General features: G+C 48.7%; 1 protein-coding gene and 1 pseudogene across 2 annotated transcripts in view; one reads left to right on the forward strand and one right to left on the reverse strand.

Annotated features, from left to right (window-relative positions):
• Positions 1 to 27,622, reverse strand: part of ADD2 (adducin 2) — a 109,358-nt gene that overhangs the window by 46,084 nt on the left and 35,652 nt on the right. Inside the window, exons 2-3 of one of the 2 annotated variants that reach the window (XM_032653173.1) lie at positions 2,655 to 2,772; positions 2,480 to 2,577 (exon numbers count right to left, since the gene is read on the reverse strand). The gene's annotated coding sequence lies outside the window, so the exon portion shown is untranslated. The remainder of the gene's footprint in view (positions 1 to 2,479; positions 2,578 to 2,654; positions 2,773 to 27,622) is intronic. The other variant, XM_032653172.1, reaches the window with a different exon arrangement.
• On the forward strand, positions 22,018 to 25,413 carry LOC116764028 (annotated as a pseudogene).

A 27,622-nucleotide genomic window follows, 5' to 3' on the forward strand; every position in this document is an offset into this window, starting at 1 on the left:
TGAAGTAGCTCTGGCCCACGAAGCATGAGGAACGAAGACCTTCCAGGCCCGATGGACAGGAACCTCCAGGCCTGCCTCCACTCGTTAGAGCCCAGCCCCACAGGGCTGCTCCAGACGTGCTCCGATGGGGGAGGGGGTAGAAAATGGAAGCCCTGACTCCCTCACCACGACAGCTGGGGCCTGGGCAAACTCTTCGGTTTTGTGAACCAAAGGCATTCTTCTGTGCTCCTTCTTTCCCTTCCCGAAATGTTGGGAGGTGGTCAAAGTTGTGTGCAGCACAGCTTAGTGGTTAAAATCAAGGACTCTGGAACCAGACCATGAGTTCAAATCTTAGCTATGCCCCTTATTAGCTGTGTGATCTTGGGCAAGTTACCTAACCTCTCTGTGCCTCAGTTTCCCCATATATTAAACAGGGATTGCAACTATTTAACTTCTCTCTAGGTTGTTGTGAGGATTGGGTGAGTTAATGTATGTGAAGTAGTTCGAAAAGCTCCAAGTGCTATTAGCACCTGCTCTTATTATGTGTCATTTAGGGGCTAGAATCATCGTAGCACGAGGAACTCAAGTAATGAGAGGCTTATGATTCAATTGTAAACAGGTACACACCAAATAACTGTAATTATATGTTTTAGTCCCCAAACTAATTCAATCTTGAACTATATTAACAAAAAGGAAATCCAGAAAGAGACTGACGAGAATGCCTCGTTCTCTGACCGGATAGCGGGAACATGTCAACTGGGAGATCACAAAGGAAAAGGGGTGAGCAGGGTGCTAAAGATCACGGGATGCCGGTGCTTGTGAGGCCAGGTGCGGCGTCATAAAGAATAGAAGGGGCCTCTGGCCCCAGTTCCTGGCACAGAGCTTCAAAAACACATGGGATTTCGAAAACGTCCAAAAGACATTAGGAGTGTCTTTTCTCAGTCATCGTGAGCCCCTTTCACCAAGTCTGAGTTTTTATGCAAATGTGGTGACTTATGGTGGGCACTTAGATATTTCAAGGGAGGGACTGGCCACTGAGAAAGACCAAGCACATGATTAGAGGGTTGGAACTTCACCCTCATCCCAACCACAGAGGGAGGAGGGGAGAGGGGCTGGGGATTGCATTCAATCAAGTGGCAAATGATTGAATCAGTTGTGCCTGGTAATAATGCACACCGCCTTTAAAGAACCCTGGAGAGTAAGGCCAGGGGGAGCTTCCTGGTTGGTGAGTACATTGCTGGGCTGGATAGGGGCGTGGAAGCTCTGCACCACGCCCTCAACCCCCAGACCCTACCCTGCTTTTGTCTGGCTATTCCTGAGTTGGATCTTTTATAATAAAACTGCAATTGCAGTTATAGCGCTTTTGGTGAGTTCGGTGAGTTATTCTAGGGAACTATAGAAACTGAAAGGGAGGTTGTGGGAACCCCCAAATTTACAGTCAAGTTGGTCGGAAGTGCAGATGGCCTGGGGTTCACACCTGTAGCTGGCCTCTGAAGAGGGCGGAGCCTTGTTCATGACTTTGCCTTTTCTTACGTGCCCTTTTAACTCAGGGTAGTGTCAGAACTGGGTTGAATTGTAGGACATTCAGAGAATTGGTGACGGAATAACACCAAGCAACTTCTATTTGTGATTTATTTTCATTCCCAGGACCACTCTGTGAGGCAGACATTATTGTCCCAGCTTTACAGATTAAAAAAAAACTGAATCAGAGAGGTTAACTAACTTGTTGAAGATCACACAGATTAACAGTGGAGTCAGGATTTCAACCAGGCCTGTCTCTGGCCCCAGATCCTGCATTCCTCCACTCCAATTGTTCCTAAATATCTGCTGGACTGCCAAGTGGAAGAGGGATTAGGCTGATTCCTTAGAGCCTTGGGGGCCAGAACCAGGAATCAAGTGGTTACTGCAGGCAGGCAGGCAGATTCTAGCCAAGGGTGCGAGGGTGAGCCTTCCACCAGCAGGAGCTGCTCAGTAACAAGAAGATGGGACAGGCTGCCTCATTAGGTGGTGAGCTCTCTCCTTGGAGTCAGGGTGACTACAGGATGCTATAGTGGGGCCTCTGCCCTGCTCGGGGTTGGACCAGTGACCTCTAAGGTCCTTCTGATTCCACGGTAGCTCTTTTTCTTATTGAAGTGTGGTTGATTTGCAATGTTATGCCAATCTCTGCTGTACAGCAAAATGACTCCGTTTTAGACATATATACAATTCTTTTTTAATATTCTTTTCCATTATGATTTATCCCAGGAGATTGGATATAGTTCCCTGTGCTATACATTAGGACCTTGTTGTTTATCCGTTCTAAATGTAATAGTTTGCATCTGCTCACCCCAAACTCCCAGTCCACTCCTCTCCCTCCCTCCTCCCCCTTGGTAACCACAAGTCTGATCTCTACATTTCTGTGAGTCTGTTTCTGTTTTGTAGATGGGTTCATTTGTACCATATTTTAGATTCCGTATATAAATGATAGCATATGGTGTTTGTCTTTCTCTTTCTGACTTACTTCACTTAGCATGTTAATCTCTAGTTGCACATGGTAGCTCTTGAGTCAGCAGGATCGAGGCAGTTCATGGCGATGACCTGAGTGTCTGGAAGCTCATCCTGGTGAGATGGACCCAATCAAAAAGTGTGCCTCACCCCCCCGCCCCCATCACCACTGAAAACTACCGACTAATTACCAGGAGGCTGGAGCAGCCTTGCCCCAGGCTGCCTCTTCTCAGCGCTCAGCCTGTACGCTCCGTTCCACTCCCGGGGTCGCCGATTGCATCTACAGGATCTCAAGCATCCGGGTAGAAACTGGAAGACACAAAACACGACAGATATCAGGGTGTTGTCTGCACCACCATGACTCTTCACCCTGTTTCTGCAGCACCATTAGCTGCTGATTTATTTTAAGGACTGCTGGGAAATTCTTGAAAATGAACTGAAGCTGAATTTTTTATTTTAAAAGCAAATTGTGTCTAAAAAAGGTAAAGAAAGCTTCATTATCTTTACAATCAGGATCAAAATTCCTTTCAAAGAGAGGAATTGGGAAATCCCTTTGCTGAGCGTTGGCCAAGGGAGCACAGAGGAGGGCGGCTGCTCTGTCCGGTGCAGGGAGCAGTATGTGGAACTCCGCGCAAGCCCAGAAAGCACACGCTGCTGGGCTAGAAGGGATTGGCCCCTTCCTGACACCCCCCAGAATACTTCACTAACAGCTACCAAACTCACAGATGCTGGTGTGACTGATTTTTGGATGCAGCCCAAAGAGGCAGAAGAAGCCCAAAGAATCTCAAACCCCAGGAAAGTGGGAGGGTTTCGAAGTTACACAGACCATGAATTGGTGGATTCAAGACAATGTCACCTACTGTTCAAGGAGAAGAAAGGCCCCAGCTAATACCTGGGTAACAGGACATAAAGTACTACTGAAGGAGGAATGTAAAGTTGTTAATGTCTTATTAACAAGGGTGAGTTACTAGTCCAAAACTCCTGGGGACCAAGGTCATCAAAGAGTTAATCATCAAAATGCTTTAGAATAAAAGACAAGTGACAGGTTTTTTTTTTTTTTTTTTCACTTGGGTGCCTGTTGTTTAGACCCAGGGATGCTTGTCTCACCCAGAGCCAGTGTTCCATCCCCACTCCCATACCCACCCGCTCCGTGGCTCTGAGGGCCTGGCCCTGCCTGTCCTGCAGCTCAGCTCCACCCCAGACCCCATACCGCCCAGAAAGCAGCACTTGGGAAGACTAGTCTCACCCAGGAGGGGCAAGGAGAATTCGTCTCAGCAGGTCCAGTGTGTGTGAGGGAAACCAAGATGCTGCGTGGCCCCTGAGGCACAGCTGCCTTCTCAGCCCTGCTGGGCACTCGGGGCTCATCATTCCAGTGCTGAGAGGGCCCCTGAGCTCAGTCCCAATGGTCATGCCTCTAGTTAGGGACCTGGCAGTCGCTTTCAAAAGCTCTTCTCTATGCTCTATGTGTACAGCTGCCAGCTGGGGCTCTCCTCCCATGGGCCTCATTTTTAGCTAGAACAGGGTCACTGCCACCACTTAACGCTGCTTCTGTCCACTGCCTACCAATATGGGAGCCCTCCCTGGGGGGTTTGCTGACATACCTCTGGATGCCCTGCTTTCTATGGGTGGCCACTGACCCGCCTTAAAGACCAATCCTGCAGCCAGATAAGTTGTCTTACATGAAGCTCCAGCTCCCTCCCCTTCACCAACAGCCCCTGCCACAGAGATGTGAGGTTGTCCTGTCCCTGTTAAGGCTTGGATTTTCAGAGTCTGAGCTATTTCTTTTGTCCACTGAGAGAATTAAACTTTTGTCCCCAGAAGGAACCTATGCCCTTCAGGTAAGAAGAGAGACATCTGTCCCACAGAGAAGTATACACTGAATGCTGAATAATTCCCTCCTGATCTCCATCAGTGTTGAAATTCCACCATTAGTGTTCCATTCCTTGGGTTAACCCCTGATTACAATGAAAAAATAGCCCTGAGAGGTATTGTAGGCAAAGGCATTATTTTAAACACTCTCCAAATCGGTCAGATCTCTGATTGCAGTCAGGCTGGGCAGGGCCAGGAAAGGTACCAGATCAGCAAAAGAGGTCTGATGCCAGCATCACTCAGGAGGGTCCAGCACCTGGGGCAGACCTGCGGTCCTGGGTGGGCCTCGGGGGATCCTGGCCTGACAGAACCCTCTGAGCTGTGCCTGCTGTGGTTTTGAGGCCAGGATCATGATACACGGAGTCTTCGGTTTCCCCAGCATGTGCTTCAAGAGGTGAGCTCACCCAAGCTTCCAGCCACCTAGGCCCCGTGGGCAGAGCTGAGAAGCAAGGGGTGCCCCGTGTAGTGAGAATGCCAGACCCCCTCCACCCCGGGGCTACCTGCTCACTACTCTCAGTGTGCAACCAAGCCGGCTGGAAGGCAGGAGCTGGGACACGAGATTTCAGCCCTAGCCAGCTGCTCACTAGACTGTGGCCTTTGCCCACCTGTATGTCCCACAGCCACCTCAAAAATGACCCGTCGGAGCAAACCATCACTCTGGCCAACCCTGCACCACAGCCTCCTTCCTCCAGCCAGCGTCTCCTTCCTGCCCCCCACCCAGCTGGCCACCCACCAAGGGCCCCAGAAGGCAGCCTTGTCCCCTCCCTCTTCATGCCCGGTGTACATACTCTGTCACCAAATTCTCTGGTTTTGTGTCCTAAATATCTCCCCACCTAGAGTACCACGCCCCAAATCAAGCCAGTGTCATCCCCATCCCTTTCATGGTCTCTGCCTAGCCTTTCCTCTCTCATACCCTCCAGCCAATCAGTAGCCAGAGTCACTATAATGCAAATCTGGCTCATGTCCATCATTGCCCTGTATCCGCCCCCACAACCCAACTCATCCATGGCTCCCCACCACCTGAGGCAGCGTTCCTGCACCTTTTTTTCTAATTTCTGCTCCTCTATCCAAAATTTAGTCAAAGTTAGACTGTATTACAAGAGTGACAGCTATCCTTTTTATATTTATCAAATAAAATGTTAACTCTGATTTTGCTCTTTTAAACCAAATGTGTGGCCCATGTTGGAAATTCAAACCAGCCCATTCCCGACCAGGGGACCGGGGATCATGTCTTTCTTTCTCTGGCCACTCCCTTCCTCTTGAGGACTGCACCCTGCAGAATGAAGGCCCTCTCAGCTGGTACACAAAGCCCCATGGGCCTCCCAGTGCCTGCCCCCACCCTCCCTGCCTAGCTCTGGGGGCTATTCCCGGGACCCAGAAGGCACCAGGCTGGTCCCCGTCTCTGTCCTTGCTGGTCTCTTCCTGGAGCACTCTTTCTTCTTTGCCTTCATCTCCCTTCGGCTCAGGTTGTCCTCTCCTCCCAGAAGCCTTCCCTCCACAGCCCTGTCCCTTACGCTCTCCTATCACCGTTACCCTCCTCTTTCATTCCACTTATAATCCGACAGCAACAATCTATTACCATGAGCTCCTAGCAGGCAGGGCCTGTGTCTTTGCCGTTTCTCGATTCCTTGTGTTGCTATAGGGCCTGGTGCCCCGTAGGTGCTGATTAAATGTTATTTGAACTAAAACTCAACTAGCGGTGAATTGGAAGGAGTTAGGATGGTTCAGTGGAGCAGCACCGTCCAGGCCCTGGGGTCCCAGAGGTGAGTAAGGCCCTAGGGGAGTCCAGGGAACAGCTTGGGAGACAGACCCCTGAGCAGCCCATTTCAGAGTAAGCTGCTAATGGGGCGTGCGTGGCAGGCACCCTAGAGCCTAAATCACCTCCTCTAAAACAACATGTTCTTTTGTTACGTAACCCAAATGGCTGGGCCTGCTCTGGCAGCCGTTCTTCTTGCCTGTTTTGAGACAGAATTCCAGTAATTGATTGGAACTCTGACAAAGCCAACTCCACAGTATAGCACCGATCGTGGCCACACGGAGGAGAAGGTAATAGACAACCTTGGCTCAGCCCCGCCCCCTTATCCATCCCTCTCACCTCGTCCCTCCAGTAGCTCCTCCTCTGCCCCACCCCCCCACCCCAGGACCCTCAGCTCCCCGCTCAGGGGAGCCCTGGAACTCCCTCTGGGCATCTCCAGTTTGCACCCTCACACTCTTGAGACTACTCAGCAAAGACTCTGCTGGGATTCACCCTCCTAGGAGAGCAGCCGGGGATCACAAATCATGAAAGACGCTCCCTGTCACAGGTCATTTTCTTCCCTGTCCTACTGAAGACCACGTATATGTCACCAGTGGAGTATGAAATCACTTTTCTGCGGGTCGTTCCTTGTAGCTATAAAAGGAACAGAAGGTCTCGAAGAGGATGCTCAAGTTGTCTGACTTTTGGTTAAAGTCTGTTTCAGCCCCGTGAGCCCACAACGGAGCCGAGTGCCCGTCTCCTGCCACTTCAGTGGGAGGTGTCCAGACAGGAGCCGACAGTCTGTATCACACGCACCCCAAGCCCGAAGCAGAAAGACATGGCAAGTGGTCCTTCCGCAGATGCTCCCACTGCTGCCATGGGCATGGCCACCCCCTGGGTGGTGCCAGCCTCTAAAGCCCCAGGCCCCGAGCCCCACAGGTCAGCTCCAGACAAGGACAGCACGTCATTTGCTTCAAGCCCGAGACTTAAAGTCAGAGCCCAAACTCACCGATCCCTGAGTGAAACTTCCAGAAGTGAGGGAGGAGCTGGCCAAGGCCCGGCTGCTGTTACTTTGCAGAGTAAATGGAGACCGTTGAACAAGGGACCGGACCACACCCTGCCTGGTCTGTTCAGATAAAGAGTAAGTTCATGCCCCTGGGTGGTGGGATTACGGCTGGAACTTATCATCAGCTTCTTCTGAATTTTCCACAGTTCTGCATAAGGCATTAACTGCTGTGACCACTTAGGATGAAAATTGTTTCAAAGAAGAAAGGGCAAAGGAGGAAGGAGAGAGTCTCCCTCTGTCCATCTCCAGAAACCCCCTTGGCTGGAAGAATCCTTTAACCCCCTGACTGCTGCAGGTCTAAGAAGGAAGACATTATTCAATCCAAAAAATTGGGGCTATTAAACCCAAATAAGTACTGGAGCCGTGCCCAGCCCTTCTCATCAGTGCTGCGGTGAAGGGCCCATCATCCTGGTTTTCAGGTGAGGAAACTGAGGCTCAGGAAATGGAGTGACTTGATCAGGATCACAGAGCTATTGGGAATCATCGCATTACCGAGCGATACATACATAGATCATTACAACACCGGGGGTGGGGGACACTGCTCCAGTACAGGCTCGTGAACCACGGGGTTCCAGGGACGTCTCAACCTTGATGCACCAGCATGAGCTTTAACACACTTGCCAGGTATCTCTGCCACCAGTCACAAAACCATGCGGACCTCATGCGTTCAGTGAAATGAAAGAAAGGGGGATTCAGGAAACCCTGGTGATGCAGAGACGATCCTGAACCAGCAGGATGGCTGGGCTCAGCCTTCAAATACTCAGTCCTTTCAGTGAGGAGGTCAGCCAAACTTGCACACTATGTGGATGAAAGATCATCAAAAAGCCCGTCTAATTGAACTGACACGTCCTCTGATTCACTGTTCCACACCTCAGGCTGTCCTAGAATCCAATCACAGGTACTTTTAAGCGGTCGTCTCATCTACCTTTTGCCTTCAGGAAAGCCTGTACCCAAAAACCCATGGAGCCATATTTTGAAAAGTTTCACCTTGGTCAAATTCAAACACAAAACAGTTGATTCTGCTTTGGGCCCTAACCTGAGAGCATTTGTCCTTCATGTGGCAGGACTACTCTTGCCCCCAACTCCACCTCCAGCCAAGAAGTCCAGGGAACAGCTATTGGATGCTGTGTCCTCTCTGTCTAATAGAATGAACCATATCCTCGGCAGATGAGGTTTGTTGGCTATCAATCCTGCTTCTGCCAGGGACGCTGTCCCAAGATCTACAGAGCAAGGCGGACTGATATGCCCGGCCCCCAAACAGTATACATCCGTGTTCTGCCGAGGAGGCATCTTCCTCCTCTGTGAAACAGGACCATAATGTCATCAGGCAGAACCAGACTAGGATGAGAAGGCCAAACTTAAAAGACATCCAGATGAGACAAAATGGAAATAGATCCACTACCTGGATTTCTGAGTCACTGAGCCAATGAAAACATCCATGGCTGGAAGTGTTCTCCAGAAGGACTAGCACATAGTAAGTGCTGGACCAATCCCCGATATCCTCACTCCAAGAACCCTCCCAGATCTGCCTTTGGGATCTGCCCTGCATTTTCCCAATGTTGGGAGTAGAGAGATTTAAGGCAAGCAGAGAGAAAATTAAGAGCTATTACAGGGAGTGGGGATGGGATGGGATGGTAAATTACTCAAAAGGAGTCCAAAGCTATCTCATTACATTAAGAGCCCAGGGAATTGGCTCTACCACGCAACATCGTCGCTAAGATCCAGGCTCTGGAGAGCATTAAGGGCCCAGGATCAAATCCCAGCTCTGCACCTTTCCAACTCTTACTTAGTTTCTCTAAACCTCAGTTTCTTCATCTGTACAATGGAGACAGGAACAGTACCTCCTCAGAGGATCATATGAGGCAATATATGTAAGGACAGACTCTGTACAGGGTCTGGTAGATAATAAGTGCTCAATAAATGTTATGTGCTACTATTCAATCAGTCCTCGTGTGGTCTATGACAGTGTAACAATTGAATCTTTAAATCACAGTCTGGATTCCATCTTGCCATCAAGCGTACGTCTGGGCTGACTGCCCCATCAAATGTTCTCAAGGGAATGTCAAAGAATCTGTGAAACTGAGCTTAATAAAATTAGACAGGTTATGTCTGCTGCTGAATTTCTGTACTAAAGACACAGGTAGATTTGGGGCTGATTATGCATTTTTAAATGGTGGGCTCCACTTTTCCATCTGAGCAGGTAGTCTAGAGCTTCCACCGCTGGCTGTGAGGCTGCTTGCGCCAATGCTGAGAATGCCTGGACTGGGTGTGGGCTTTTCCAGCTAATTCTCTGACCCTCTCAACCCGACATTTATTGTAGGTACAAAAGGCTGTATCCAGTCATCACCATGCTTGTGCCTTGGGAAGGGCTTCTGGAGATTCTTAGCAGTCAAGCTTGGAACTCAAGAGAAAGGGGTGAGTCTCTCAGTCTGGGAAAAATGAAGGTGGCAAAAGACTGCAAGCCAAGACAGGAAATCATGAAGGGTATAAAGGGGATGAATGCAAGGGGAGATCCCACTCTCCGCATTCAAAGCAAGGGTAGTTAAAACAAATTAAACGAGGTTTCACATGCTGGTTAGTAAACAAGTGGCATGTGTGAGCCCAAGGCAGGAGGCAGATCAAAAGTGCCAAGTGATGAAACCATATTAAATACTCATCTAAGTACCTTCTTTAATGATAAACACCCACAAGGCACTTAGCCATGCAGGCTGTCTCCTGGAAACATGTACCTATACAGTGTTAAATGAAAAAGGTTTTGGGGTGGGATCTATATATACATATATATTTTTTTAAGTGCCCGCTATGCCCGGGGCACTGCCCTGCCGTAAGCCTGACATTCCAGAGCCCATGCTGCGCTGTGGGGTGAGGGACTGAGCAGCTGTGTGACCTTGGGCACTGTGTGCTTCATTTCTAAGTGGCGGCCATAGCAGTACCGCTCTCATGAGAATGTCTCACCTGCATTTCTGGGTGGCCTTTTCATGAGGGATTCAGAACTTGGCTCAGCTGCCAGCATCCTAATGAAACCATGCACCTGTCCAGGGCACATTTGCCTCTGCCCCCTCGTGCCCCCCACAAACACACACCGTGCACGTGGGCCTTCAGAGCTCAAGCCCGGTTGTACGCTCCCTGGGCTGCTCACCCAGGCACACCAGGAGGTGGCCTGGTAACATCTCCCCTGTGGTTCTGGCCCCTCCTGGACTCTTAGATGTTGCTTCTGGCTCTCCTTGACTTGGAGCCCCATCTTGGGGTTGCAGGACTCAGCTCCGTGCCCTCTAGAGAGCTGAGCATCCATCCTGGGCAGGTCCACAGAGAGAGTCCCCAACAATCCCTGCCCCGAGCAGTGTCCCCGGCCATGGCTATGCATGTGGTCCTTTGACACAGATGGGAGGCACTGTGTCAGTCACTCACTGCTGAGTAAGATGTGCTCCATCCTCCGGGCTCCAACAAGTGGGAGTCCCCCGACCTCCAGGCACTGTGTGGTGGGTGCAGAAGGGCCCACACCAGATCTGGGCCTTCTTTGTGCCCAGCCTCCCTGGGCAGTGGGCCAAAGAGTCCTGGTGCCATCTCTCTCCTCCACCTCTTGAACCTTCCATAATTTCTGAAGCATCTAATAATGCTTCTGAATGGTGAAGCATATGGTAAAGAGCACAGATTCTGAGGCAGGCTGCCTGGTTTGTAGGCCAAGTTCAACTCTACTAGCTGTGAGAACTTAGGCGAGTTCCTGAACTACTCTGAGCTTCGGTTTCCTCATCCGTAAAGTGGGGGTGGTAATTACAGTAGCAGCCCTGAGGGGGTGTTGCAATCCAATGGATTCGTCCATGTGAAACATGTAGGGCAACATGTCGTAGAAAAGGCGTCAGTAATGCTGGTACTATTTGGCAGTGTTCAGCAGTACGGCTAAATCGGTACGCCAGGCTGGACTAGCTGCAGAGGGTGAGCTATGGCAAGGGGCTGGAAGCATCTGCCCGGGAATGTTCCAGAGGGGTCTGCAGTGGGTTGAACAGTGGCCCCTCCCCTCAAAAAATAGGTCCATGTCCCAACTCCTAGAACCTGAGAATGGGACCTGATTTGGAAAATGGATCTTTACTGATGTAATTAAATTAAGAATCTCAAGATGAAATCATCCTGAGTTATCCTGGCGGGCCCTGAGTCCCATCACAACTGTCCTTACAAGCCACATGAAGATGGATGCAGAGATCTGAATGATGCAGCCACAAGGCAAGGAAGACCAGGAGCCACCAGAAGCTGGAAGGGGAAAGAAAATATTCTCCCTTAGAGCTCTGGCGGGAGTTCAGCCCTGCCGACACCTTGATTTCACACTTGTGGCCTCCCCAGCTGTTTCAGGCTTCTCCGACCCTAAAATACACACACATCGCCTGAGGATCTTGCTGACCTGCAGACGCTGATTCGATCAGCGGGTCCGGAGTGAGGCCTGAGATTGTGCATTTCTCAAAAGCTCCTGGGTGAGGCTGATACCGCTGGTCTACAGACCATGCTTTGAGCATCAAGGGTATAAGAGCCTACTGTCATCAGCAGCACAACGATGGCAAAGGGGACCCCTAAGACCAAAAGTTCAGAATTTGTAGATGCAGCGAGCCACCATGCAGGGCCACCGTGTGGCAGCGAAGGAGCCCAGCTTTCAGCCGCAGGATGCAAGTCGTTGACCTCTGATGATACGTCTCCCTGGGCTTAGCCGATGCTTCTGAATTGAACAGCAGTTCACTGGGCCAGTGCTAACGGCTTCTGACTGCTCCAGTTCATCACTCTCTAAGAGGGTCAACCAAGAAGTGGTTTCATCTTTTTGGACAGAAAAAAAAAACAAAACAAAACACCAGATTATCTTTGGCTTACGAAGGGCCCAGAACAATTCCTGGGAGAATGGAAACTTTGATGACAGAATCCCAGTTCTCTAATTTCAATGAACTTGATGGAGACTTCTACATCAGTACTTTTTTTTTTAATGTTTAATTATTTTCTTTATTTCTTTGGCTGTGTCGCATCTTAGTTGCGGCATGCGGGATCTTCGTTGAGGCATGCGGTATCTTTCGTTGTGGCGTGCGGGCTCTTCGTTGTGGCACACGGGCTCCTCTCTAGCTGTGGCATAAGGGTTTTCTCTCTCCAGCTGTGGTGTGCGGGCTCCAGAGCGCACGGACTCTGTAGTTGGCGGCACGCAGGCTCTCTCGTTGAGGCGCGCTAGCTCAGTAGTGGTGGCGCGCGGGCTTAGTTGCCCCGTGGCACGTGGGATATTAGTTCCCCGACCAGGGATCGAACCCGCGTCCCCTGCATTGGAAGGCAGATTCTTTGTCACTGGACCACCAGGGAAGTCCCTACATCAGTACTTTTGCCATAATATTTTTATGGAGTGAAAAGCACCTGGTCCAAAAAGAAGGCAAGAGTGTGCCTCTAACATAGCCTGAGCTCTTCCACGACTGAGTACCTAGAAGCTCAGCTTGATAGACAAGAGAGGAAAGGCGGCTGCACGGATGCCCCAGATGACGGTGGGAGTGGAGGAGCTTTACCCCATAAAAGAGCCTACGTTTAAAACTGAAAACAAAAAAGGCTGGTCCACCAAGTCCAATGTAAGAATAGGCAGAAGAAGATACAGATGTCCCTTGGCCTGAAATCTCCCTACATTCATTTCCCCACTCATCTCTTTCTCCAGCAATTGCTCCTTCAATCCAATCCACACCCATGGTTATATGTCTAAAATGCTTCACAAAAACCATCCATGTCTTCTTGTCTGTAGCCAGATGGTCCCCAGGCTTTATGCCATGTACCAGCTCCCATGTACCAGCAGCACCGCCCTAGGAGAGCTTGAGTCCTCCTCTACCTTCAGTGGGAAAGAACGTGGGGATTGATTTCCAGCACCTGCTGTGGGCTGGGGGCAGGGGGGTGGCACCATGCTATTTCGTTTTTTTTTTTTTTTTTTTGCAGTACGCGGGCCTCTCACTGTTGTGGCCTCTCCCATTGTGGAGCACAGGCTCCGGACGCGCAGGCTCAGTGGCCATGGCTCACCACTCATGGACTCTCAACCACTGTGCCACCAGGGAAGCCCACCATGCCATTTCTTTCTGGACAGGCTTTCAAGCTCCTCAGGTTGGCACTGAGGTGCCATCTTCCCGCTCCTACTACATGAAAGGCCCAGCCCAGACCAACAGACAGGCCCTCCCTCTCCACCCCAACACAGCACATGCATCCCTGCCTCTGCAGCCTGGCTCAGGCCAGACCTCTCCTCTTCCCCTGGTCAAGGTCCTTCTATTCTCTCCCTCTTCTCAGCTCCAGGACCTCTCATTTGTCACCAAACTGGCATCTTTTCCAGCTATTGCTCATCTCTGTATATGTCAGGACAAAAATGACTAACGCATGAGTGTCCCCAGCTCTTCCCCCACCACGGGCCTTCCTCCCTGACTGTCAAGAGCCTGCCTCACCTCCTCGGTTCCTTGGACTTCGTAATGCAGAATGGACAGGAAGGGAAGTGGGGAGAGAACGAGAGGTAAGCCCTTCAAGGAAGCCGGAGAGGAGAGCGCGTGAGGCCTGAGGGCAGCGGGCAGAGAAGCGTGGATTCATGGGAAGCGTTGCCGTGCTCTGCACACTCCCCGTTTCACAGGAGATGCAAAACCTGGAGTTATTACAAAGGGCTTCCAGTTACTTAGTCCGCCCTTGAGCCACAGCCGTGCTCTCGGTTCAGACCTCCTGGGACATGGCTGTGTGAGTGTCCTATTCCCAGCCTGGCAGAAGGACCATTTCCTGCCCCTGTCTGCCAGGGACTGGGGTAGGTCCCAAGTGCAGGGCTGGGAGAACCCCTCACTTCACAGGTAAAGAGCCTGAAGCCCAGAGATGGGGGACTGTTAGCACCTCAAACTCCACTGCAGCTGACATCTGTGTGAGCGGTTTGTCCCGAGCTGAGGACAAAGCTAACACCACTTCCCTTCTTCAGGAAGAGAACACCTTAGGCAAGGAGATGTCCAGCCAATCCAGTCTGACAGGTACTGATTGAAGACACTCCATGAAAATGGTGCCTTGTGTGAAAATCCGTTAAACATTCTAGAAAAGCCTGATGTGGACACTGCCCTGTTGTGAATTATTTTATGATGGGAAGCATCGTTTTGCACAGACGGTGACCATCACTGGTCATGGGTGAGGCCCTTTGACCCCTTTGCCTTTGGGTTCAGCTCTCCACCCACAGGTATGAACCCTTTTCTCTCTCCTCTTTCTCTTCCGTTCCCCCTCTTGTACCTACCCCTCCTCCCCACACCCACAAACACCTTCCCTGAAGTCTTGCCACGTTTTCCCCCATAAAGGCAAGCCCAGCACAGAACAAGGCAGGTGTACCTTGAGAAGGTTTGTTTCTGATGCTGGGATGGGGAGTCTCATTAAAGACCAGTGTGGCCTTATTGGCCTGATTTTCCCATCGGCACACCCTTGAGGACACACTGAGCTTCTCTCTCTCGTTGAACGTCAGAGTTAACAGGGACTTCAACAGCAGCTTGGCCTGGACTGCTCCCAGCCTAACCATTTCTCAGCCTTCCCTGCCGACGCCTGCAGGCTCCACGTCATCTGGCTTCCTGCTGGGTTGGGGGCAGTAGGAGGCACTGACCCAAGATTTGTGGGGGGAAGATGCCAGAGTATTTCCTCCCTCATTCTCTGCCTCCAGCAGCATCCCCTCCATGGCCCCAGCTCTTGCCCCAGAGGCCCCACGTTCCAGCTTCCACAGAGTGGCCCTGGCCCCTGGGCTGGGATGACACCCCCTCCTCCCCTTCTCCCTCCAGCTTCGAGGAAGAAGGAACATCTCACTGAGACTAACCTCGGGGCTACCCTCTCATACCCTATCTGTTTCAGCTCCTCCATTACTTGTGTAACTGTCCTGCATTCAATTCCCTCTGTCGAGATACCTGAAGAAGTTCCTATTTTCCTTGTTAGACCCTGACTGATACACAGCCCAACCCTCCCCTCCCACGTCTTTAAACCTATGAGAAAACTGAGCCCAAGAGGGTGGGATGTGTCCAAAGAAAGACACACTACTACTTAGTTGTCTGTGACTGGACTGGGTCTCCAGGCTCTGTCCTCCTCGTCTCTGCAGAATATGGCAGGGGGTGCTTGCTTTTCACTTTCAAGCCCAAAGAGTCACGAGTCATTGGGATCAAGTGTGAAATATGTGACTTCTAAGATACAACCACAGTGGTAATTCGTTCACATTCTAAACACACCCTCTGGACATGAGGAGTGCTTTCAGCCTCCACTGTGGGAGATGGAAACACATCAATTAGAATAGCCCAGGAGGTAACCACAGCCAGGTCACCTCCTGCTTCTTGTGCCTCAGTTTCCATATCTAAGGGATTAAAAGTGACACAAAATGACCATTTCCAGAAGCATATAAACACCTCTCTTAATATATGCGGCAAAATTCAACTCCTCAGATTTTTTTGGACCAGATGGTTTCTCAACTCTGCAAAGTAGGTTTAATTTAATAATTATTTAAATATGCCGTATATTTTAAATACATAGGGCTTCTACTAATTAACACTTCATAATTTCTCCAGAGTCCCACAGACAATTGTTACCACTTTTAACTGGTGAAAGATAGTGTCAAGAAAATGAACCCTATTTCCTTTCCTAATTGCAGCCCGTGGATAGTCTATGTGCAGTATCTCGTCTCTTCTGCCCGTGTGAACGCAGTGGTGGGAAAAGACGAGTGTGACCCCCTGGGGTTGGATGATGGGGACATGTGAGCAGAGCATCACCTCAGGTTCTTTGAACAACGATGTTCTTCAAAAGGGCCGATGGGGCCACGATTCGTTACACAGATGCACCTAAGGTAAACAGGGACCTGACAAGCAGACACAGACATACGTGCACCTAGGTAGATGCAAACACAGCACTTGTATGAAAAACCCAGTCACAGGGCAAAATGAGCCCAGTCTGTGTAAGCCTGAGAGGCAGGGCAAACTAAACCCAGGTGCAGAGTGGGAGCGAGGGGCGCTCTTCCCCCAAATCTCACCAGGCTGCCTAAACATCCTTACCCTACTCCTCTGTGCCTGAAGTTCCATCATTTAGAGGTTTATTTGCCTAATATGTCTTCTCCTTTTAAAGGCCATCCCTCTTGGGAGATTCAATTGGATATCTGTCCTTTCTACCGATACATCACTGTGACCTAATGAGCTAGCTTTCTTCCTGGAGCTTTTCAGACATCCAGGGCTCATAGGCCCCCAAGGAGGACATGGCGCACTTAGGGGTGCCCACTGGGAGGATGCAGGCTGCCTTACTTTATTGTAAAAGGGACCCTGAGCACCTGGGAGTGGAGAAAAAGGGGTACCTAGGAGTTGCTGGAGCACCGAAAAGGGAGGGAGGAGGGAACGTCTGCTTACCCAGGGCTCTGTCTAGGACAGGCTCCCACCCGCCATGCTCATTACAGCTTCAGGATGCTGCTTCTCTGGGGGCAAAGGAAAAGATGTGAGCAAAAGGTTGACAATGCAGCCGGGGATAAAAATGACAGGAAAGACTGCGTGTGATGGAAGAAAAGCTCATTGTGTGGAAACTTCTTTCTTGAAAATCTAAAAATAAAGACCTAGAACAGGCTTCCACCTGTCACGATACTGGAAGTTCTCAGAGGGAAGCCCTGCCTGATTTTGTTCCACACTGTATTCCAGCACCTAGAAGAGTGCCTGAGAGATGGGAGGCGCTCAATAGGAATTGGTTTACGTGAATGAGGTGGGACAGACCAACACACAATGGGAGCTCTTCCAGGCCTTCCAATCCCATGTCTGAAGGCCCACCGACCATCCATGGCTGCACCGTCTCTTGCTGGAGTTACGGATGGGCCTCTGGGGAGGAGGAAGCCCACTCTGCAGACCCCTACAGAGATGTATGCTGAGCTCTGCTGGTTTTCTGATGTCCCCCCGGGTCTCTGCACTCATCAGGCAGCAACTGCTACATGGCCAGCCCACCTGTCTCATCCAGCAGCCCAGGCATCTTCCTGCTGACGCCCACCCCAGGAGGTAGAGGCTGCACCAACCAAACTTACATTTCCCTGAACCAAACCTGTGGTTCAGCGGGCGGCAGGCTCTGCACCAGCAGAGACTGAAGGGAAATTCTTGGGAGTATTTTCCACCTTTCGTTTTTGAGGCACCACAGGAAAAATAAAACTACTGATATTCTGTTAGACCCCGTGCCCCAAGGTGATGTTTATGGCCATATTTTCAATCTCCCCCTCCCTTCACTGGGTTCAGAGGATTAAGTGGCACAGGTAGTAGGTGAGGACGTGGCCATGATCCTGGAGGAAGGTAGAACGAGGTTAATGTTTTGTAACTACGAAGCAGTACAAAAATATATAGTATGAAGACTATGGATCTTTACAACTTGCAAACCTCTTTTGTCAATCAATCAAAAACAGCACTGGATTTAGCCAGAGACACTACCTAAAGCCCATCTACAAAAATCCAGATACACACAGAAGCGTCTTGCTCAGGGCGAGGCTCACAGTAAGTTCTCAATTAATTTCTGTGCGATCGAGAAACAATTGAACGCAATGTGTATCTGGCCCCATCGAGATCATATGTGTATGAAACAGAAAGCCTTCCTGATCCCTGGGTACACATGACGCGTACACCATACTGAGAAACCAGGGCACTAAGTGGACATTCCAGGAGCTGTGTCCTGGGGAAAGAGCACCGGACAGACTCGAGAGACCACAGGTCTGGTCCTGGATCTCCAACTAATTCACTCTGTGATCGACAGCAAGCCACTTAACTTCTCTGGACTTCTGTTTTCCCAATTGTAAAATAAAGAGCGAGACAAGGCAGCCTCTGAAGCTCCTCCCAGTTCAGAGGTGCTCTGTTGAGTCTGATTTGAACACAGGATTGTGATTTGCTTGGTCCATGTGGGGGAAGAGCCGAGACTGGAAACACAGCCCCCTGGGCTCACCCCCTCCGCAGTCATCCTCAGGTGGCCCTCAGGGATGTGGGAGGTGAGGCCAGAGAGGAGGATCCTGTGTCATCTAGAGTTAGAGCAACACGGGCCCAGGGCCAGGCAGGTTGCCTCCAAACAAAGAACTCAGCCTAGGGAGAGCCCACTGTTTGCATGGGGGAGGGAATGTCTTTCCTTTGGGGAGATGAAGGAAACAAAGGAGCTTGGTAGAGGGCTTTGAAGGCCACAGCTCATCCCCTGGCTCCTGGGGGAGGGGTCCGGCAGGAGCTAAATTTGAGCCACAGAGCTGGGAACCTCACAAGAGGAAAGAGTCCCTGAAACGCCTCACAGAGAAGTACGGGCTTCAGACCTCCCTCTCTCTCAATCCTCCTTCCTCTGTTAATTAATTCCCATCTTGTCACAGTCACTCTTGGCCCATAAGTCCCGCTTACAATTTCCCATCTATATTACCTGGCATTCAAGAATTCCAGGCACTGACAGACACACGAAAAATAAGACACATTTGAACAAATGAGCAGCTTTGATAAGCTCAGGGTCCAAGGGCCACCTTTATTCGATCTGCCATCAGCTACAATTTTGCAAATCCTTCTCTCTGAGATTTTTTGGCAGCAGACGTTGCTTCTTGCAGGAGATGTGAAATCGCTGCTGGCGTGCTCCTCCCCTGCCATCCATAGACTGCTTTTTAAAGAGACTTTAATAATGCATAGGAAGGGCAGGGCGGTGTATGAATTAAACACCAAGCCTCCACCAAGATGAGACGTGCTGCTTGAAATCAGGCTGGTGAGCAAAGCAAACGGACCCGCTTTTAGCCCGAGTCCTCTGGTTTGCATCAAGAATGGGAGTTTGGATCCCAAAGCCTTTTCTGAGGATGCCATCTGACAAGTGTAGGTTTGAGCCAACGTCAGCTTGTCAGGAGCCGATTTTCATCTCCTCCCAGCAGCCTGGCCACACAAATCATTGCTAGCTGGACAGACAAGAAATGCTTTTCCTTTAGCCTTCAAGAGTTCTAGGGGTGAATACGTAGTTGACTGACGTGTCAAAAAGTTATCAAAAAGGTGTTGCAAGTCTGGTAAGATATGTCAAGGATCAGAGGCAATGCAGTGGAAAGGAAGGGAAGATTCTATATCTGGATTCCCAATGTGCAAATTACGTAACTGATGTTACTGTGTCACCTGGGAAGTGGTTAATATTGTTAATAATACAGTAAGAGTTGGCAAGTTTTAAGAAATGGGCTGCTACTTTGATAAAGAAAGGATCGCCTTTCTTGTCCCCAAGTCCCTGTACTTTCCGCCCACCCACCCACCCACACACACACACGCACGCACAAAACCCACCCCCAGGAGCAGATGAGCAGACTTCATCCCTGTTGTCAAGGAAACCAGTCTGTTCTGAGCTCTAGATTTAGAAAGCCTGGGCCTGGCCTCAGCAGTGCCTTCTGCCCACTTCTGATGGGCCTGCCGTCTCTCCCCCACCAGGGACACCCTTTCACAAAGTTGCTAGCATTGACCTGTAGAGTGGGTGCTCCATGGACAGACAGTCCAAACCGGCCCGCTGGCAGCTGTACAGGCCACATGAACAAACCCATGTGAAAAATGAGTTTATCCACATGGAAACGGAGAGGACAATTGCCAAGGGCCTGGGACAAGTGCCAAGTGATTGGCCCACGTTACCAGGAATGGCTTCGGGAATCAGGATCAACCACCCAAAGCCAGCCCAGCACTTCTCCCTCCAAAACATCTACCCCCATGTTTCTCCAAACAGGAGGGTCACCCCACTGGCGTCCACCAATGGTTCAAACCTGGTGCTCCCCCTGAGGCAGGGAGGGGGGTCCAGGGAAGCCATTTGGGGTAGGGGGACTGTGTAAAATGCTCCCAGGTGGTTGGGGGCATTTGGAGAGTCAGAGATAGGACAAGGGTCTGGGAGGAGGGGAGAGAACCTCAATAGTGCTGCCACCATGAGAGGGGGTGTCTGAGATGCAAAGGAAACAGGGAAAGACAGGAGGGAACCGGCTGCTGGCAGGAGGGGGAAGAGGACCACAGCATCTTTAGGGATGTTCTCTGTGAGAAGCAAGCATGGGGGATAAATTAAAGGGCCCTGAGGTGACATCTGCTAAGGACGGCCTTACCCAAAACACAACCCATGTGCTTGATCCTCTGAACTCTCTGAGCCAACACTGTGTCAGTACCCCTTTCAGAAGTGAGCACCTCAGAAGACCTATATAGACATTTCTCCAAAGGAGACATACAGATGGCCAATAGGCACATGAAAAGATGCTCATCATCGCTTATTATTAGAGAAATGCAAATCAAAACTACAACGATGTACCACCTCACACCGGTCAGAATGGCCATCGTTAAAAAGTCTACAAATAACAAATGCTGGAGAGGGTGTGGAGAAAAGGGAACCATCCTACCCTGTTGGTGGGAATGTAAATTGGTACAGCCGCTGTGGAGAACAGTATGAAGTTTCCTCAAAAAACTAAAAATAGAGCTACCATATGATCCAGCAATCCCACTTCTGGGCGTAGACCCAGACAAAACTATAATTTGAAAAGATACATGCACCCCAATGTTCACTGCAGCACTATTTATAATAGCCAAGACATGGAAGCAACTTAAATGTCTATCAACAGCTGAATGGATAAAGAAGGTGTGGTGTGCATGTGTGTGTGTGTGTGTGTACACACACACACACACACACAATGGAATATTACTCAGCCATAAAAAGAATGAAATAATGCCACTTGCAGCTACATGGATGGACCTAGAGATTATCATACTAAGTGAAGTAAGTCAGAAAGAGAAAGACAAAGACCATATGATATCACTTATATATGGAATCTAAAATATGACACAAATGAACCTATCTACGAAACAGAAACAGACTCACAGACAGAGAAAACAGACTTGTGGTTGTGGGGCGGGGAGGGATGGATTGGGAGTTTGGAGTTAGCAGTTGCAAACTATTATATATAGAACAGATAAACTACAAGGTTCTATTGTATGGCACAGGGAACTATCAATACATTCAATATCCTGTGATAAACCATAATGGAAAAGAATATGAAAAAGAATATATATAGATATTATATATTATATAATATCTATCTATATAATATATCTATATAATATATATAACTGAATCACTTTGCTGTACACCAGAAACTAACACAACGTTATAAACCAACTATACTTCAATTTTAAAAAAAGGAAGTGAGCAGCCTCCACCTTGAACTCTACCTTCTGGATACATGGTTTATCTGCCTTTTTAAACCAAGATCCTTGAGGGATCCATTTCTGACCCATCTCTCCATCCTCCACAGCCCTGGAAGGACAGTTTGCACAAACTAGGACTGATGAGGGTCTGCTGAGTTCTCATGAATGAATGAAATCTAGAGATTCTTACTCTAGATCTTGTGAATCTAGAGATTCTTACTCTAGATCTTGTGAAATTCCCTACCCAAAATGTTCACAATTTTGAGGTGATTATAAGAAGAATTTTATAATTTCTATCCCTAGAGTTCAGAGTATTAGTTGGGTTTTCATTTCTAGCGGTGCTTTATCTGACTGCCCCAATTATTGCGATTGCTTTATTGTTATGAACAGTGATGGTGATGGCACTGATTCTTGTCAGCATAGGGAAGCTACAGTGAGACACCTGCCTCTATTCCCCACTCGTCATCACAGAAGCCAGAAGAACAGGCCTATGGCAGATCTAATAAAGATGACCCTTGCACCGTGGCATACAAAAGCAGCTAACTTATTCAAATGTGTTTGCCTGAGCAGTCATGCCTTCCCTCCTCAGGAGGGTACAAGATGGCAAGGGAAGAAGCTGTGTGCACGAAACCAGTGTCTTCTTCAGCTGCCAGGGGAGCAGAAAGGCTGAGAACAGTCAGATGACGATGATTTCTGTCCCATCACCCAAGAAAGACTGTGTTAGGAGGAAGGAACATCGGACAGGCATGAAGGTATCGAGGAGAGTGTCACAGGGACAGTAGTTGGATTGAAGGTGGGCCAGCTGGGCACACACCTGGAGCACCCATCATCAAGCAGCATTACAGTATCACTTTTGTCATATATGTAGAGATACAGTGCCAGTTTTAACCAGGTGTTCCTAGAAACAGCACCAGTTAACTAGGATTTCCATACGTGACTCCTCACATTATGGTGAAACGTAAACTGATTCTGCTCCCCTGGAGCAGACAGAAGACTTAGGGCAGCTCCTTGACTGTGCTGACCTACAATTTTTAAGTATTTTTGTAAAATGCCCCTCCAGCTCTCATGGTAGAAGCATGACAGTCCCCTGAAGTCTGTCACCACATTCAGCTGAAATTTCTAAATTAAAGACAGGATGGAGTGCTCTGTACTGAGATAAGCTATTTAGCTTATTATATAACTTCTAGAACTTTTCATATGCCTTTTGAGAAGCTGCCCAGTTCAGAAAATCTTATGAGTGTTTTCTTTATTTGGGACATGAGGAGAATTTATTTCTCCTCACTCCTCCTTTATATAAAAGTTAAATGAATCCTTAAATAATATCAACTTGGAGGGAGGCAGAATCATTAGACCATCGAGGATGCGCATAAAGTACAATTCGGGAGAGAGACCATCCCTATTATAAAAAGGATACTTCAGGCTTCATACTGTTTGGAAACATTGAATTCATCCAAGTTCCCCTGCTCTGATTCCACCTCCCTAAGAATTCTTGCGATTGTGGTTCAGCTCCTCAAATCCATGTGAGGCCAAAAGAGAGCACGTTCTGGCAAACACACCACAGATTGCCTCTGATTTTCACTACCACTCTTTAGAGTGAAAATTATTATCCCCATTTTACAGAAAAGGAAACTGAGGCCCAGAGAGTTTAAGTGAGTTGCCCAGGAACACACAGCTAATAAGTGGCAGAACTGAACACTGGACCTGCATTCATCTGATTCCAGAGTCCAGGATCCTACAAGGCCTCCAATTGTTCCTATAGCTCCTTTACTTATTTACTTTCTAAATTAACACCGTTTGTGAGACTTATCTGTAAATGAAAACAAGAATCCAGTAAGGGAAGACCAGGATTTTTTAAATGATTACAAATATTTTAAGAAATTTCAGTTTAGGATGGTATCTGGTTAGTGATCCATAACTCACCCTCCCCCAACTTTTCACTAAAGACCAATGTCAACTCACATACAAAATCAGATGATAACTTATAAGAACTCCAAAAATGAAGGCTGACAATTAGACTAGAGCTAAAACAATGGATGAATATTTACTTGTCACAAGATCTGTGAGATTGAAGGAGAGGCACAAATAGTGACTGATATGGGCACCTGTCTTTGTCACCTGCAGGACAGAAAGCTCATTAGGTGGAAGGTGAGGCCTTATTCCTCCCCAACTAAATGCGTCCCCTCAGGGTCTATACCCTCCAGAAAATTTAGCAAACTTCCCACTATGATGTGGAAGGTGCTCCTCCAGTGGCCAGAGCCATTTCACACACATATCACCCCTGTGAGCATCTCTCATGCTACATCTGTACCAGGTTTGCAGTGTCAGTCATGCAACACGGCCAGGACAGACATGGATTCCCATGCTATGTTGCGCCCAGAGATTTGAAGACACTAATGTAAAGTGGTTATGACAGGATAGGTGTGGGAATGTCAAAAAAATCCACCTCTAGACTACTCATAAAAAGTTATGTGGGGGGCTTCCCTGGTGGCGCAGTGGTTGAGGGTCCACCTGCCGATGCAGGGGACACGGTTTCGTGCCCCGGTCCGGGAAGATCCCACATGCCGCGGAGCGGCTGCGCCCATGAGCCATGGCCGCTGAGCCTGCGCGTCCGGAGCCTGTGCTCCGCAATGGGAGAGGCCACAACAGTGAGAGGCCCGCGTAACGCAAAAAAAAAGAAAAGAAAATTATGTGGGGTCTCTTGAGGAACCCAGGAAGGAGGCTCAGCTAGGGCCGCCAGGCCACGGGCTGCCGCTACTGGGTTGCCCTAGTCGTTAGCAGATCATGAACTGCCGGAGGGGAGGAGGCGCCGCAGGGGCGGCGGCGGAGGAGACAGCGGGGCCGGCGGGGGCATTGGGGGCAGCGGGGGTCGGTGAGCCGGCCAGCTCAACCGCTCCGTGCAACTCTCCGGGCGGTCGCACCCGCCAGGCCACAGACCTCCACCAGCACGAGGCGGACATCGTTGTGTGGCAGCTAATACCAATCTATGTGTTTGGAGGTTACAACCCAGGTTATGATGAATCAGGAGGGCCAGATCATGAAGACTATCCTCTCTTCAGGGAACTTTGGAGGTATCATTTTGCTACAGGAGTATGGCATCAGATGGGCACAGATGGCTACATGCCCCGAGCATTGGCATCTATGTCACTCGTGCTGCATGGAAACAACCTGTTAGTGTTTGGAGGAACAGGCGTCCCATTTGGTGAGAGCAATGGCAATGACGTCCATGTCTGTAACGTGAAGTATAAGAGATGGGCTTTACTCAGCTGTCCGGGGAAGAAACCCAGTCGTATATATGGACAGGACATGGCTATCATCAATGGCTCCCCTTATGGCTTTGGAGGGACAACTGGCTATATTTACAGCACAGACCTGCACAAATTAGATCTCAGTACCAGAGAGTGGACACAACTGAAACCAAACAACCTATCCTGTGATCCACCAGAAGAGAGATACAGACATGAAATTACACATGATGGGCAGAGGATTTACATCTTGGGAGGCGGTACTTCTTGGACAGCTTATTCCTTAAACAGGATTCATGCATACAACCTTGAAATGAATGCATGGGAGGAAATTGAAACAAAACCCCATGAAAAAATAAGCTTTCCTGCAGCCCGAAAATGTCACAGTTGTGTTCAGATAAAACATGATGTGCTTATTTGCGGGGGCTATAATGGAGAAGTGATCCTGGGAGATATCTGGAAGCTGAATCTGCAGAGTTTTCAATGGGTAAAGCTCCCAGCTACCATGCCAGAGCCAGTTTATTTTCGCTGCAGCTGTTACACCAGCTGGTTGCATGTACATTCATGGAGGAGTGGTGAACATCCACGAAAATAAACGGGCTGGGTCGTTGTTTAAAATCTGGCTGATGGTTACTAGCCTGCTGGAACTGGCATGGGAGAAGCTGCTTGCAGCCTCCCCCAACCTAGCAAACCTCTCCCGGACACAGCTTCTGCACCTTGGACTCCCACAGGGACTCATAGAGCGCTTGAAATGAGGATTTCTGGACTGTTCATTGATACTGGAAATGTTAATTTAAAGAGACTCCTTTATTTATGGGCAGTGTAGAATGTGCTACAGAGAGGATTGGTTACCCTGATCAAGGCCTTATTCAGAAAATACATCAGATGACTTTCTGTAAATTGTTTTCAATTTATGGAATCTCACTTTCCCTTGTGCTTTTTTTCTTTGCTTCTCTCCCTTCTGCCCCAACACACACACACGTACTCACGTACTCACATACTCCCTCTTCCTTGATGGAGTTGACGGCAAGTCTGAAAGTACCTTAATAATGTGATGAATCAAGATAAGATAAAGAAAAATTTAAAGGAACTCTATAAACATATGACCCTTTCAGGCAGGGCTCTATAAATTAAAGCAACATCATCAATAAAAATAAAATTTTAAAAATTAAATCCAGCAACAACAGCAAGAAGTTTTGGGGATAGAACAAGAAGGCTAACCTTGAGACTCTTGCAGATTATAGGGAAAGCTAGATGTTTAACTTCCTGTTTTCAAAGGTACACCTAATCGAGTAGCTGCATCTAATGGACGCAGTGACTGATACCTTGCTGCCTAGGTACCCAATCCGATCCTTTGACTTTGGAGAAAAGTTAAGCAGCTCAGCAGCTCTTGATTAACGATTTCTTTTCTCATCCTTATGGTGCCAGCAGTGGTTAGAGTTGACTTTTCTAAAGACTTCACTGTAGTTGTGCTGTTTGTCATTGCCCTTAGAAATTATGGCACCAAGAACATGTCAAATCAAGAAATTTATGGTGGTCAAAGTTCTTCGTTCTGGGAAGTTTTGAAGTTCTCCTACGCTTATTAATGGTTTCAAGTTCTTTTTGACTTCACTGTGGGGAATTGCAGACCCCAAGTGTGTGGCATAAATGCTGTGGGACATAAATGTAAGTTCGTGAGAAGCCAGAGTAGAGCAGGGCAGGGAGGGCTTCTGCTCTGGGCTGTGAGCTTTGACTGTCATATCGGCCATTTCCTTTCAGAACTGTTTCTTTTTTTTCTTTCTTTATTGGAGTATAATTGCTTTACAATGGTGTGTTAGTTTCTGCTTTATAACAAAGTGAATCAGTTATACATATACATATGTTCCCATATCTCTTCCAGAACTGTTTCTTTTCTCACTCTGGGCCGTGCACCTGCCATATTCTCAGGCAATGGGTTTTATCTCTAGAAACCCAGTTGGCCCTTGATATTTCTCTTAGCTTTTTGCCTCATTTTCTGTCTGCTTGAATGTGCATGGTGCTGTGAGTAATTGCCTAGTAACTGGAAAAAGGTCTTGGGGAAAAGCCACAGGTCATTCTTCCTGATGAACTAAGTATCATTTTAAAAACTAGCATGAGGAAGGAATGAAACTGAGGATCATTCACTTTGGTGTGAAATTTCAGTTCTGGTTTGTTTTGTGTTGTATTTTAATTCTAAAAAAGAAATGACCTAAATGTTCACTTGCTTTGTCATCAGGCTGCTAGAGTGGTCACTGAGACATAGCAGCTGGAAGTCCTTCGGTGTATGAAAGGTGCTAAAGGTGTGCAGGAGGCCACAGTGCTGATCATCCCGTTGGTTACATCATAACAGGAGTGTCAGATGGGAGACTAGGGACATGCTTTTCTTTAAGTGCCTCTTTTTCGCTTAGATTTTAAAATTATTCTTCTTTTTCCTTTGTCCCAGAAGGGAATCTCTTAGGCTCATGTGTGGATTTAAAATCACCCTTGAGTTATGGCTAAAAAGTTACCATCTAGTGTTCAGTTCTGGGGAAGAGAAAAATGTGACCTCTAGACTTGGACTCCTAACTTCCAGGCCTTATTATAACCTCCCATCCATGTGGGGCTGATTTCGTAGAGCCTGTGTTCTGCAAGGTCTTGTAACAACCTTTCATCTGTGAGTTTGGGTCCTTTTCGGGGAGTGAGGGGCTAGGGGAGAGGCAGGAAAAGGAGCAACTCCTCTAGAGGCCCATCCTCCTCTTGCCATGACCAGTCAGGCCTTGAACTTCTTACCACCCACTGCTAGGCTTGTTCCAATGAGGAGCTCTCTCCAGAGCAAGTCAGTCTGAGCAGCTCCATTAGTTCAAAACAAAGCTTTGCTTTGCATGACTCCAATCTAGTCTCTGGAAGTTTGGGGGGAAACTTTCCATAATTAAACAAGTCACACTCCCCTGGGTGGCAAAAGGATCTGTGTCCTGGATTGATAGGACCAAAGACTGAATGCTCAGCCTCTGTGCTTATCCTTCCATAGTCCTCGGGATATAAGCAGGTCTCTAGTTCTACGACACCAGAGATCTGAAAGAGAGACTTGTTCAATCCACACTTGCTAGCATCCTTTTTAAAACCTTCTGAAGGC

Source organism: Phocoena sinus, chromosome 13 (assembly GCF_008692025.1).
Source record: "Phocoena sinus isolate mPhoSin1 chromosome 13, mPhoSin1.pri, whole genome shotgun sequence".
Classification (NCBI taxonomy): Eukaryota; Metazoa; Chordata; class Mammalia; order Artiodactyla; family Phocoenidae; genus Phocoena; species Phocoena sinus.